General features: G+C 40.1%; 1 protein-coding gene across 1 annotated transcript in view; it reads left to right on the top strand.

The window, feature by feature from the left end:
* Positions 1–13803, top strand: part of SLITRK4 (SLIT and NTRK like family member 4) — a 185756-nt gene that overhangs the window by 47753 nt on the left and 124200 nt on the right. Inside the window, exon 2 of the mRNA XM_039224607.1 lies at positions 12171–12259. The gene's annotated coding sequence lies outside the window, so the exon portion shown is untranslated. The remainder of the gene's footprint in view (positions 1–12170; positions 12260–13803) is intronic.

Genomic DNA, 13803 nt, shown 5'->3' with positions numbered 1-13803 from the left:
TGGACATTTCAATGGGGCGTGTCCCCGCAAAAGCATTACTCAGCTATGACAAATACACATGCTTACATTGTGATCTTGACTCTAAGTCCATTTAAATCTTGTTTCTGCCTGCCTTTGGCCTTGAACTACCAAAGCAACATAATGTAACATAACAAAAAATAATGGGATCAGATATGTCTGATTGTGAATACTGCCTCAAAGAATTTAGTGAAGTGGGGAGCTTTGGGTAAGATGTTTCTTTTCCCTCAGCTTCAATTTCTTTATGTATAAAATAGGACAACTGAATCTAACCTCTCAAATTTGTTGAGGAATTGAAACGAAATAATATTCATCACCCACCAAGCATGGTACTTGGTAAATAGAAGGTGTTATTTAACATTCCTTGTCATCCCTAGATCTCGTTTCTTCATATGCACATACATGGATATGTATGAAATTTGCCTTCCATCTTTTTATGAATATTTTAACATGGTACAGTATTTCATGCCTTTCTTCTTATTCACTTCTCTATATGTTCTCAGCCTCTGGGTGTCTGCCAAACCAAGAGTCCATGCTTAGAAACTCCATAGAAGGCGTTCCTGCCGCTCTTCCCTGTACTTAAGTACCAAGCCCTCTTCTTACTTACGATGCGGCCAGTTAGCTGGTGAGTCGCTGATTTTACTTCTGCACCTGCTGAAAGACCACCTGATAGGCAATGTGGTGGAGGGATAGGGGGATTAGGCAAGAACTCATAGGGAGACACCAAACTACATGGACTCTTAATACAAGATTCCCAATGACAGTGTTATTTATAATACATTTTTCTACAGCTCTTTGATATTGTAAGTGGAGAGGAGGATTCATGCCCTTCCAGGAAAATTCATATGAAATTACTTTTTTATTTCCCCTCCTTATAGCTGAGTAATGCTTTTGCAGGGACACGTCTCATAAGCAGGGGCTACTAACATCTTTCTCAAAAAGCTCAACTACAGTACAGCTCCTGTCTATCTCAGAGTCTTCATTCAATGAGAAAGGTCTCTTCCCCTTCTAGTGTGTTACCTGATCCACATGTCCATACACAAAAAGTTTTTTCAAAAGTCATTTTGCTTTGGGGAGCCTGGGTGGCTCAGTTGGTTGAGCGTCTGACTTTGGCCCAGGTCACAATCTCACAGTGGATTCGAGCCCCGCATCCAGCTCTGTGCTGACAGCTCATAACCTGGAGCCTGCTTTGGATTCTTGTCTCCCTCTCTCTGCCCCTCCCCTGCTTGTGCTCTGTCTCTCTCAAAAATAAATAAACATTAATAATTTTTTTAAAACTCATTTTTTGTATGATTATAGACATTGAAAAGGAGTCATCTTTTCTTTCCCTTCTTGTTGTTGTTGTTTAGAGTGCTGTCTCCAAATTTCCCCATCTTCAGGACTTATCCTTCTCTTTATTATCCAAGGAAAGTTTAAGTTACATTTTCCCTGAGTTCAGCAAGTCCAATATATTTATTTTACAAATAGTTTATTGTCAAATTAGTTTCCACATAACACTCAGTGCTCATCCCCACAAGTGTCCTCCTCCATGCCCATCCCCCCCTCCCCCCCACATCCATCAGTCCTCAGTTTGTGTCAGCATTCAAGAGTCTCTCATGGTTTGCCTCTCTCCCTTTCCCCCACCATTTCCCCCCTTCTTCTCCCCCTTGTTCCTCAGTTAAGTTCCTCCTAATCCTCCTATACGTGCAAACATATGATATTTGTCCTTCTCTGCCTGACTTATTTTGCTCAGCATAACCCCCTCAAGGTCCATCCATGTTGCTACACATGGCCAGATTTCCTTCTTTCTCATTGCCATGTAGTATTCCATCGTATAGATAAACCACATCTTCTTGATCCATTCGTCCATTGATTTTTTTTTAAGTCCAATATATTTTAAAGCTTCACCTTACCCAATATTTTGGGGACTGATCAGAGTATGAGTGACTCATCTTTCCTGCACATCACATCAGTCAGCTGCCCTGCTATGAACTTTGGCTCCTCACCCTGCATTTCACCTCCTATCCCGTTAACTGGCATTCCCGAAGCCTTCCTCATAGGCATGACTGCATGCCTTCTCCTGCATTTCTCCAAAGCACAAGTCTCATCAGGGTGTCAAAATTAGCAAAACTTCACTCAGTTAATACAATGCAGGTAAACACTTAACACCAGGTATTAGCTATCACCAGATATCAGATAGTCCATGGCTCCTGGTCCTCCACAAGGGACACCTCACAGGCCAATTCACCTCCCACCAATGAATAGAAATACCTTTGAGACTCTTAACTATAGAGAACAAACTGAGGGTTATTGGAGGGGAGGGCTGAATGGTGATGGGCATTAAGGAGGGCACTTGTGATGAGCACTGGATGTTACATGTAAGTGATGAATCACTAATTCTACTCCTGAAACAAATACTACACTGTATGTTAACTAACTTGAATTTACATGAAGAAATAAGAGGGGGGAAGAAATATATAAAAAAAAGAAATACCTTTAATATCTCCACTATCTGATAGTGCCTTCAACTCCTCTAAAATGCCCATGGTAAGAAAAAAACAAGTTGCTCTTCCTCTACTACTAGGCCTGCTTTGCTGTAATTTTCTTCTGAAATGTAATTTCATCTACTGATGGCAGATTGCTATAGGTACTCTATGTGTAAAAAATAGTAATAACCAACATTTCATACTCTATGGATGTTTTCTTTTTTCTTAACAACCTATTATGGGAATTGTTCCATGTCAAGATGGTTAATGGCTACTCCCTTTCCCATTGTATTGATGTTAATAATGTATCTAATAAATACCTATTGATAGACATTTAGATCATTTCAAATGCATTGTTAGTACAAAAATCGTGGTGTACATATATCTTTGCTCCTCTTTTATTTTCTTGGGATGAGTATCCTGAAATCATCTTATTATTTGTGAGAGATATACATATATTAAACTTCAATAGATATTACTAATTGGCCCCCATAAGTATTATGACAATGCATGTTTACTCATACCCTCATAAAACTAAGTATTTTCATCATCAGAATTTTTTTCCCCAAACTTTAGATTACCTATTCTGATCAACCGTCAAGAGGTATATGCTTTGAGTTTCACTGCCAGCAGGGATGATTTGAGGCCTAACTCTCATACCTGTTTTTATTTGTGAGATCATGGTTCATGTTTTGGTCTCTGGCCATGATAGATTGGAGGCAAGAGAACATGCTTGCTAAGGATGTTGATGAAGGAGGAATTGTCAAGGGTAATTGTAGGTTTCAGGATTTTTCAAGGAGGTGGATTGTGATAAGGACAGGAAGGATGGTATTGAAAAAGTTCTTCTGGAGGCAGAAATGCTAGATAATGAAGGGTTTTAAAGGCAAAGTTAACAAATTTGAGTAAAATGCAAAATGGAATGAGAAGGCACTTATATCAGTTAGCTATTGCTACCAAACAAACCACCCCAAAACCTACTGTCTTACAACTATAATAATGTATTATTTCTCATGATTCTCTAAGTTAAGTGGTCAGATCCTTTGCTGGTTTTTCCACAGCTAGTTCATGTTGAAGCATTTATCTGTAGGATCTGATGGGCTGCAAGTTCCAAGATGGCCTCACTTACACACCTAGTAGTTTCTGAGGGCTGTTGGCTATGAAGGTTCTATTGCACCACACGGTCTGCCATCCTTCCATAAGCCAGACCAGCTTCCTTACATGACGAACTCAATAGCATTCTAAGAGTTTGAAAATAGAAGCTGTATGTCTCAAGGCTCCTGAATTTGTTTTACATAATTCCTGGAGTGCTTGTGTGGCTCAGTCAGTTAGGCATCCAACTTCAGCTCAGGACATGACCTCGCAGTTTATGAGCCCGAGCCCCACGTTGGGCTCTGTGCTGACAGCTCGGAGCCTGGAGCCTGCTGGGATTCTGTGTCTCCCTCTCTCTCACTGCCCATCCCCTCCTCATGCTCTATCTCTCTTTCAAAGATAAATAAACATTTTTTAAGAAAGGAAGGAAGGAAGGAAGGAAATCATTCCTACCACATTCTTGGGCATGAAACAAGGCAGAAAGCTATTCCAGATTCAAGGGTGTGGATCAGTAGATTTTTACCTCTTAAAAAAAGGAGCCACAAAGCTGTTGAATAGGGTTATACTGAGATGTGAGAAATTCATGGCCCTTAATCTACCACATACTAAATCATTTTAAGAGGGGGGAATCATGTAATCTGAATTTTTAAAAGCTCATTCTGACTATTGCGAGGTGAATGGATTTTACTGGGACATAACATCAGGGAGAAAGATGAATTCCAAAATAAAGACCAATTTCTTAACGATTTTTAATAAATAGTACCAGATATTTCTGAGTGAACACTATCATGGGCATTGTTAGAAAAATAAATAAGGTGCTGTAGTATAAGCTAGACTGGTTATCTTTCTGGATGCAATCCATCCTAGCTAAACAAGAATGAACAGTGATAAATCTCTATTGGGAAAAGGGCCTCAGAAGAAAATGTTCAGAATTAGAACCTTAAAAATGTAATCAATGAGTTTACACAGTGTACATCTACAAGCGGAGAAAGTCAAATGTGTTTTAGTCTCTATTAAAAAAGTACTCTAATAGCAGCAAAATGTTTAAAATGCAAATTGTTGTCCATTGTTTCTCTTCCTAAAGTTGGATTACTACTTTGCAAAGGAACTTTGAGTTTGTACTCCTTGAAAGTCAAAAGAAATTCCCGTGACCTAATTAAAATTTAAAACTTAGGAATTGGATGAATCAATTTACAGTCATGAAGAACTGATAATGAGAATGCTGTTTCTAAAAGTGGCTCCATTAGAAAGATAAAGGGGGTTGATGTTGTATGTGATGACGTGAAATGATATGCTGTTCTGCTGCGAGAAAAGGTAACGAGTGAAGGTAGCCAAGGAAAAGAGAAGGAATCCATTAATCATAAATAAAGAATTACAGAGAGTTGAGCTGAATAAAGATGTCTGAAAAAGCAACTCAAAAACTGCTGGATCTTTTCAATTATCCCGTGCATATATTTTTAATATTAATTCCCAATATGGATGAGGGGACAGTGTGACAAACACTCTCCTACAGTGCTGGGAAAGGCATGAATTGTTACGGCCTTGAAAGATTTTGGCAAGCTGTATTTCTAACCTTTAAAAACTTATATTTTTGACTCAATAACTCCAATTATAGAAATGTCGTAAGGAAAGAGAGATTCACATGCAAAAATATTGATGGCATTTCAAAGGCAAAAAAAAAAAATGGAACCTAAATTGCCAACAGTAGATACTTAAATAAATAATGATGCCTTAATGCAAAGACCTACCATATACTTATCAATTATGTAAGAAATATACTCATATGGGAGAAGACAGTTTTTACTATGGAGGAGTGAACAAGTTGAAAAATCCTATCTCCAAAACAACTACAAAACTGGACAAATGATTGATAACAACCTTTTAAGGGTTATGGAAATTGACCTAAAGCAAACAACATAGTGAGAATGTGTATTCACAAAAATTCACTTAAAAATGGCCACATTGACATTCTGAGCAATTCACACAACGGTAGGGATTTGGCGAGGCGTAGACTGGATGCTGTAAACGCTGGAGCCACAGTGTCATACCACTAATAGCAAATTCCCTGGTTTTTAGTAAAGTTGACCTCATTTTTAATTTTTAGTGTAAATGTTGGAAACATAGACCTGTCTTCTAGATAACTATGGAATTGTAAAGTCAGACCACTCCCACATCACTAAAGGGGATGGGATTCACAATGGTCAGTCCCCTCCATGGATTCAAAATTCACCAAGCTATATAGTTCACTTACCATAAAATTCACAGCTTTAAAGTGCACAACTCAGTGGTTTTCATATTCACAAAGTTGTGTATGGCTGCGGAAGCACAGCTTACCACTGTCTAGTTTCAGAACATCTTCATCATCCCAGAAAGGAACCCGATACCCCCGTTAATAGTTGTAAAATACAACAGGATCTCTTATGTAGCAAGGACATGAAAGAGATTGGCAGTGAGTAGTACCAGTCCCAGAAACTTGGCCCAGATCACTCTCTTACTTGTTCATAAAATTAGGGTCCCAGGGATATACTCATGAATCTATCCATTCGTCAAGGATTTATCAAGCACTTACTATTTGCCAGACACTGTGCTAAGTGTTGAGAACATAACAGTAAACCAGTAAACATAACAGTAAGCCATAATTTCTACATGATTGGATCCTACAATCTACTGAAAGGAAAAAAATATTAATTATATTAATAAAGATATAATTAAAATTGTGAGAATTCCTAAAGGAAAGAAAATGCATAAGAAGTGTTGGGTAGTTTATGGGCCACCTGGGTAGGTTGGTTGAGTGTCCAACTTCGGCCACCACTGAGCCACCCAGGCACCCCTGTGAATTTTTAAATAATATCTAGGGGCACCTGGGTGGTTCAGTCGGTTAAGTGTCTGACTCTTGTTTTTGGCTCGGGTCATGATTTTACAGTTCATGTGTTCAAGCCCCATGTTGGGCTCTCCACTGACAGTGCAGAACCTGCTTGGGATTCTCCATCTCTCTCTCTCTCTCTCTCTCTCTCTTTCTCCCCCTCCTCTGCTTGTGCTCCCCCCAAAAGAAAATAAACTTTAAGAAAATAAATCAGTAAATATTATCTAATGCTTAGGCCAACAATTATACTGCCATGTATTAAATACTTTCCTTTATAAATATTTTCAAGAAACCCATGTGTGTAAAACATGATACTGAACATGGTTAAGCAAAGCATTGTATTTGTTATTTAAGTTCTTCAAGGAGACTTCCTGACCTTTTAAGTCTAGATAAAATTCCCCTGCTTCATACTTTTACAGGGGCCAGGGGCCCCCAATTCTCCTGTCATTACATGCATCATGCTATATTTCAGTTACTTCTTCAGTGTCTGTCTTTCCTGCCAGGCTGCAAGTGACCTGAAGTAATGAATGAATAAATGCTACGAAAGCAAAGAGAAGCATATGGAACCCAAATTCTGAGGGACTTGGCTTCTTGAAGCGATTTATAAGATCTGACCCTTGGCATAATGAGACATTTTTATTTATTCAGTTTCAAAAACCTCCGTCCTGGGGCGCCTGGGTGGCTTAGTCGGTTAAGCGTCCGACTTTCACTTAGGTCAGGATCTCGCGGTTCGTGGGTTCGAGCCCCGCGTCGGGCTCTGTGCTGACTGCCAGCTCGGAGCCTGGAGCCTGTTTCACTCTGTGACTCCCTCTCTCTCTGACCCTCCCCTGTTCACGCTCTCTCTCTCTCTCTTAGAAATAAATAAAACATTAAGGAAAAAAAAACCATCCTACCTGCTAACTGGATTTTGAAAAACTTCATGACATGCTGTAGGACGACTGCAGACCTATTCTTCTGGTGTCAATCCACCAGACGCCTCCCTTGTGCCAGCCATGCTGGTAGCACAGCACTGAGCAAGAGAATGGGACCATCGGTAGTGTGTGGCTGGGTGGGCTTTCAAAGAGGGGAAGTGCAAGGTGCTGTGCGGGCTCATAGCAGGGGCACCCAGGTGAAACTCTAACATACCCTCCGCTGAGTGAAGGTAGTTCACTATGCTTCCATATACCTGTGCGCAATAATAGGAAACGAGAAATGAAAATCATTAGACTGTCATGTTAACCTGTTACTTAATTTCTCATCTGGCCTCGACAGCCCTCAGAAAGTCCTATGAACGAAAGGAAAATTCTCCTGACCAGTTCTTAGAAATAAAAAATTCTAATGCATCTGCACCTTTGGTTCTATCTCTGGAGGTCCTAGGGGCTCATGTGTCTTGATGCTGTAAGTGTAATATGGGAAGGAAGGACATCTGAAACAAAACTCTCACCTTTCAAATTTTGTTTATGTTCTTCCGATAGATATCTTTCCAGTAAGCAATCTGTGTCTATTTCAGGAACCGTGTCAAACACCATTGGCTTAGTATTAAGCTGGAAGGGGGCGAAAACAGCCAGGGAAGATCCCAGGCTCATTTTAAATATTGTCTTTTATAGAACACTGTGTGTGCTTCCACACTTTCTCACTTTCTGAACATACTGGCTTCTGGTTGAGGCAAGAAGAAGGGATAGGTTTCAAGAGATTATTAAATCGCGGTAAACATTCACAGATTTCTCCCACTCCTGTCCAGTCATCTGCAGCATGGTGTGCCGAGAGCCGGTTTTCGTGCTTCTGGGGACCCGGCATCACATCTTTGGCTAACAGTTGGTGTCATCACCACCCAGGAATGAAACTTTTCAAATCAAGGAAAATTTCAAATGCTGCAACTGAAATCAAGTAAAATCTAGTAGTAGTTCGTAGTGGAAAATCATTCATATAAATTTATAGTCTTGAAAGAAATTATAGGGTAATTTTTCCCATGTTAAAATTTTAAAAACCATAATTTGGTACAAATTAAATTTTAAAGACATTATAAACTCCTACAAATGGAAATTCACAAACTAGAACAGTCTGGAAAACTCAACTCCGTGTCAAAAATACTTTTTAAAACCCAGCAAATCTGTACTTTCTAAATATCTAGATTGGAATAATGAATAAATATTGGAATTCTGTCTTTGATGTCATATAGTTGACCTTCAGGTTTCCAAATATAAACTGTTTATGAGGAAACAAGGAAAGTATATGCTCACATTTATACATACAAATGTATTTATACGTATAGATACACAAAGTACATGCGTGTGCATGCATATGTGTGTATGAAAAGAACTTGTAAATTGTATTAATTGAAGTGAGAATTTTTAGTGAGGATTTTCAACTCAAGTAACTGGAAATGATATACTTAAACACCAGTTATATATCCCTAAGGATAGATTTATGTGTACGATTTTGCATTTCGTTGGTTGCAATCATAAATCTTAAGTATTACAGATGCTTTGAGTTTTTATAGGGCAGGAAGTCACAATTATCATTCAGCATTGTGTCAGCAGGTGATACTGCCAAAGACACAAGATCTGAGAATCTTTGGTATGTCAGTATCTTCCTGTATAGGACGACACCATTTTAATGGTGTGATTGAATAAAATGGCATTCAACTTCATAACAGGAGGCAAGTGGCCCCAAGTTGCAGAAGGATGGGCCTAACTGTATTAAGCCAGTGCAGCCACATGAGCCACTGCACATTCATGAGAGTTCTGTCACAGAATGAGGACAAATTACCCTTTATATCTTTTCAAATTATTCCTATGTATCCATGGAATGTGTACCGTCTGGTAGCTTCTTCACTGATGTCAGTGTGTGTGATATGCCAGGAGCGGTTTGTAGTATCATACTTGCATGCCAGAGAAAAGCGTTATAATACCTAAAAGACAACTGGGTAGGCACAGACATCCTAAATTTTCCCGTTACTTAACACAGTGAAACATGTCATTTTGTAGGTCAAACTTTATCTTCTTCTTATCAAGTCAGAATACTATAGTGGAAAACAAGTCACAGGCTTTATAGTAGAAAAGGCCTGGGTTCCAATCCCAGCTCTGCCAGGAGAAGCTGTGCTCAATTTTTGAAAATAGGGACAATAGGGGTGCCTGGGAGGCTCTGTCAGTTGAGTGTCCGACTTTGGCTAAGGTCATGATCTTGGGGTCATGAGTTCGAGCCCCGTGTCAGGCTCTGTGCCAACAGCTTGGAGCCTGGAGCCTGCTTTGGACTCTGTGTCTCCCTCCCTCTGTGTCCCTCCCCCACTTGTGTGCTCGCTCTCTCTCGCTCTCTCAAAAATAATTAATAAACATTACAAAATTTAAAAAATTAAATAGGGACAACATTACCTGCAAAGATCAGTTGTGTTAGAAAACCATGACTCTGAAGCCTGCTCAATCATAAGGAAATGCATTTATTTCTCATCACAAGAAACCCTGAGGTAGGGCAGTCTCTAAGCAAGGTATGTCAAGCACTGGATCGACTTCTTTGCAATTCTGCCTGTCCTCTTTCCTGTATTGGCTTGGCATCCCCCAGGATCAGAGCAGTATGTCTGTAGCATATCAACGCATCACATCCAGACAAGTTAATATCGGATGAAGAAGAGGGACAATTTAAAAAAATTTTTTTAATGTTTATTTTTGAGGTAGAGAGAGAGACAGGGCAAGAGAGGGAGAGTGGCAGAGAGAGAGGGAGACACAGAATCCGAAGCAGGCTCCAGGCTCCGAGCTGTTAGCACAGAGCCCGATGCAGAGCTCAAATCCATCAACCACAAGATCATGACCAGAGCCAAAGTCGGATGCTCAACTTACTGAACCACCCAGGTGCCCCATAGAGGGATCATTTTAATGGTGTCTCCTTTTAATGAGGGAAACTCTCACAAAATAAGAGGTCTCTCAAGTTTAATTGGCCAGGATGAAGTCACATGTCCACTTCTGATGATCACACTGATTTGGGAGCTGGGACTACCCTGGGATCCGTAGACCGTCAGGATCTACTCCTGAGCAGACAATGGGGTTGACCATCTTCTACTATATTACATGGGGTTGGGGGCTAGATATCTGAACAAACTGGGAGAGCTTTCTGGCGAGGGAGGGAGGGAGGGAGGGAGAAAGGAAGGAAGGAAGGAAGGAAGGAAGGAAGGAAGGAAGGAAGGAAGGAAGGAAGGGAGGAAGGGAGGAAGGAAGGGAGGGAAGTAGAGTGGGAGAGTCACCAGGAAGCCCCTTCATGGGGTGTTCTGAGTAGTAGATGAAACCATACATTATGTGAAGTCCATCCTTATGTGTCTGACATGAAGTAAACACTAAAGAAATAAAAGCTAGTGATAGCACTGTTGTTGCTATTATTTTTAAACTCTAAAGTGAAACCAAATAGGAACCATGATTGGATGGAATTCAAAATGAATATACCTTGATTTTATTACTCACTACCTCCATGGTATAGACTCTATACCAGGGATTGGAAAACTTTTTCTCTACATGAAAGTAAATATTTTTGGCTTTGTGGGGAACACAATTGTTTGTCGTTACCTACTTTTCTTTGTTTTGTTTCATCTAACCCTTCAAACATGCAAAAACCATTCTTAGCTCCCACGTGGTACAAAAAAGGCCACAGGCAGGTTTGCCAACCCCCGAACTTAAAGCAACTACTCTTCAGGTTCTCTATTGCCTCAGTTGTTGCATCTGTAACATGGACATACTTGTGCTTCTTTTCGAAGGTTGTGGTGAGTATTAAATAATTTATGTACATCAGGACTGACCCATGGCACCCAATAAACATTAGCGATGGACATGATGGCAGTAGTGGTTGTTTTAATGCATGACATGTGTTCATCTTTCAAGGGACAAATATACTCAGAGGTAGGACACACCAGCAACTACAAGTGAGTGCATTACAAGCTAATAACAAATTCTGTAGTGTTAAGGGATCTAACAAGTGATGCAGAACTGCCTTCAAGTGAGAGGAAGCTTGGTGGACCAGGGTTTCAATGCTGAGTCTACCACTTTGCAATTGTTGTGACCTCAGGAAAGTTATCTCCTTCTCTGTGCCTCACTTTCCTCGTCTATAAAAAATAGATACAGGCATGGAGGAGGTCACTTGTGGGGATGAGCACTGGGTATTATATGGAAACGAACTTGACAATAAACTATTTGTAAAATAAATAAATAAATAATAAAATAAAATTTATAAAGTGTGATGTAAAAAAAAAATAGATACAAATAAGGCCTGCCTCAGGATTGATCTGAGCATGAAAAGAGGGTGCATGTCAAGAAACTGGCACATGGGAAGAGCTCAATAAATGGCAGGTGCTATCATTTTTCATCTCCTTTTCACTTATATTAAATGCCTCTGAGGCTTTGTCTCCAAAATAGCCAGTCCCCTACATAGGGAAAAATAGCAATTGCTGGATTGTGATTTGACTATTTTTTTTTACTACCATGGCCAGCCCAGTAACTCAGAACAATCAACGTATGTAGAAAAAACAAGAATTGACTGGGTAATTAAGCCTTAAATGATGATCCAATAGCCATGTGTATACACACGGCTTGATTATGGTTTCTTTCAGTTATGTACTGCCTTTATTAATACATCTGACAGGAAAATGATTGAATTTTAATTATTCAATTTTAAAGTTTATGCCAGAGGCTACTATGCTTCAGTTTAACTCTGAACTGGGTTGCTTGGGCATTCCCACCCCAACTAGGCTAATACTCGATTTCACCCTCTTGTTCTAGGTGATTGCTAATACAGATACTAACTGGGGACAAATCTTGGGCTCCTAACGAAAGCCACCTAAATCTGGAATGAGAAGTCACACCATAATGTGAGTATGATCTGGGCAACTTGAAGACACTGACAGGGGGTTGAGGGGGGGATGTGGTTTACAAAGAGATTAAAGGTACAAATGTATAGTTATGATTTTCTTTCAAGTATCAAATAGGAGTTTTAACAAAATAGGGACTAACATTGCAAAACTACCTACTTGCACCACACATGGTTGAGGGAAGTGAGTCTCAAAGTGGTCAAGTAGCTTATCCAAAGTCATATAACTAATAAATGTATGAAGGAAGAACAAGTCAATTGACACTCCCTACCAATTACCCATTCAGTCTTTGTGCTGAATTAATGACATATTAAACTGTAGACTCTCAAATCCTCAAAAAACTATTTAGTGAGTGTCCCATTTATAATTCTCTTGTTTTAGTCTGTTTAGCCCTCAAGGGTAAGAGTAGCTAATATTTACCAAATTACTAGGATTAGCTATTTAATAAGAAAACTTAATCCTTTTATGGTCTGTAGGTTCCTAGAAGGTGAGAACCATGTCTGCCTTGCTTACTGCTATAATCCCCAGTGTCTAGAGAAATGCTTGGGACATTTTAGATATTCAAGGGGCGCCTGGGTGGCTCAGTCGGTTGGGCGTCCAACTTCGGCTCAGGTCATGATCTCGTGGCTCGTGGGTTTGAGCCCCACATCGGGCTCTGTGCTGACAGCTAGCTCAGAGCCTGGAGCCTGCTTCGGATGCTGTATCTCCCTCTCTCTCTGACCCTCCCCTGCTCATACTGTCTCTCTCTGTCTCTCAGAAATAAATAAAAAACATTAAAAAAAATTTAGATATTCAATACATATTTCCAAGATGAATGCAAGTTTGAAATCCTAGAAAAAGGAACATGAGATTTAAACTTCTGACCTTGACTCCTTCACAGTGAAGCATCAGATATCTGAGAGCTCCAGAAGCAACCCAAGGCCCACCTTGCTTAACCTTTGGGGAGTAGATCCCAGCTGGGTAATGCTCCAGCAGATGTAGAATTGTCCCATAGTGAATGTTCTGATGCACCACGCAGATCTCCCTCTTTCAGAACTGAAAGACCTATTCCTCCAACTGCTGGGAGTGTTGGACATAACGTAGCCCTCAACTGTTACCTATCAACAGGAATTGCCTCAGCTGAACAGACCCATCTTGCCCAAAGTCACACCCTCTCCCTGGGGTAGCCCATATCCAGTGAATAATTGCTGAAGTGGTATAAAATCCTGGTCCCCTTGCCCAAACTCAGACAGCCCTAAAGGGCCACCCCAGCTTCACATCACCTTAATAGCATTGCTTGAGGCCTTTGTTGAGACTCTATCGCAGAACAACTTCTCCCTCTATCCAATCCTGATTCTTTCCCTTCCTTTCCACCACTGTTGATCCCAAAGACACTTCTTTTTTTTTTTCTTTTAATGTTTTATTTCTTTCTTTTTTTTCTTTTCTTTTTTCTTTTACAAATAGTTTATTGTCAAATTAGTTTCCACATAACACTCAGTGCTCATCCCCACAAGTGTCCTCCTCCATGCCCATCCCCCCCTCCCCCCCACATCCATCAGTCCTCA

This window comes from Hyaena hyaena, unplaced genomic scaffold, assembly GCF_003009895.1.
Source record: "Hyaena hyaena isolate Hyena2069 unplaced genomic scaffold, ASM300989v1 scaffold_1701, whole genome shotgun sequence".
NCBI classification, from domain to species: Eukaryota; Metazoa; Chordata; class Mammalia; order Carnivora; family Hyaenidae; genus Hyaena; species Hyaena hyaena.
Note: the sequence above shows the minus strand (reverse complement) of the source record. Positions and strands in the feature narration are given on the sequence as shown.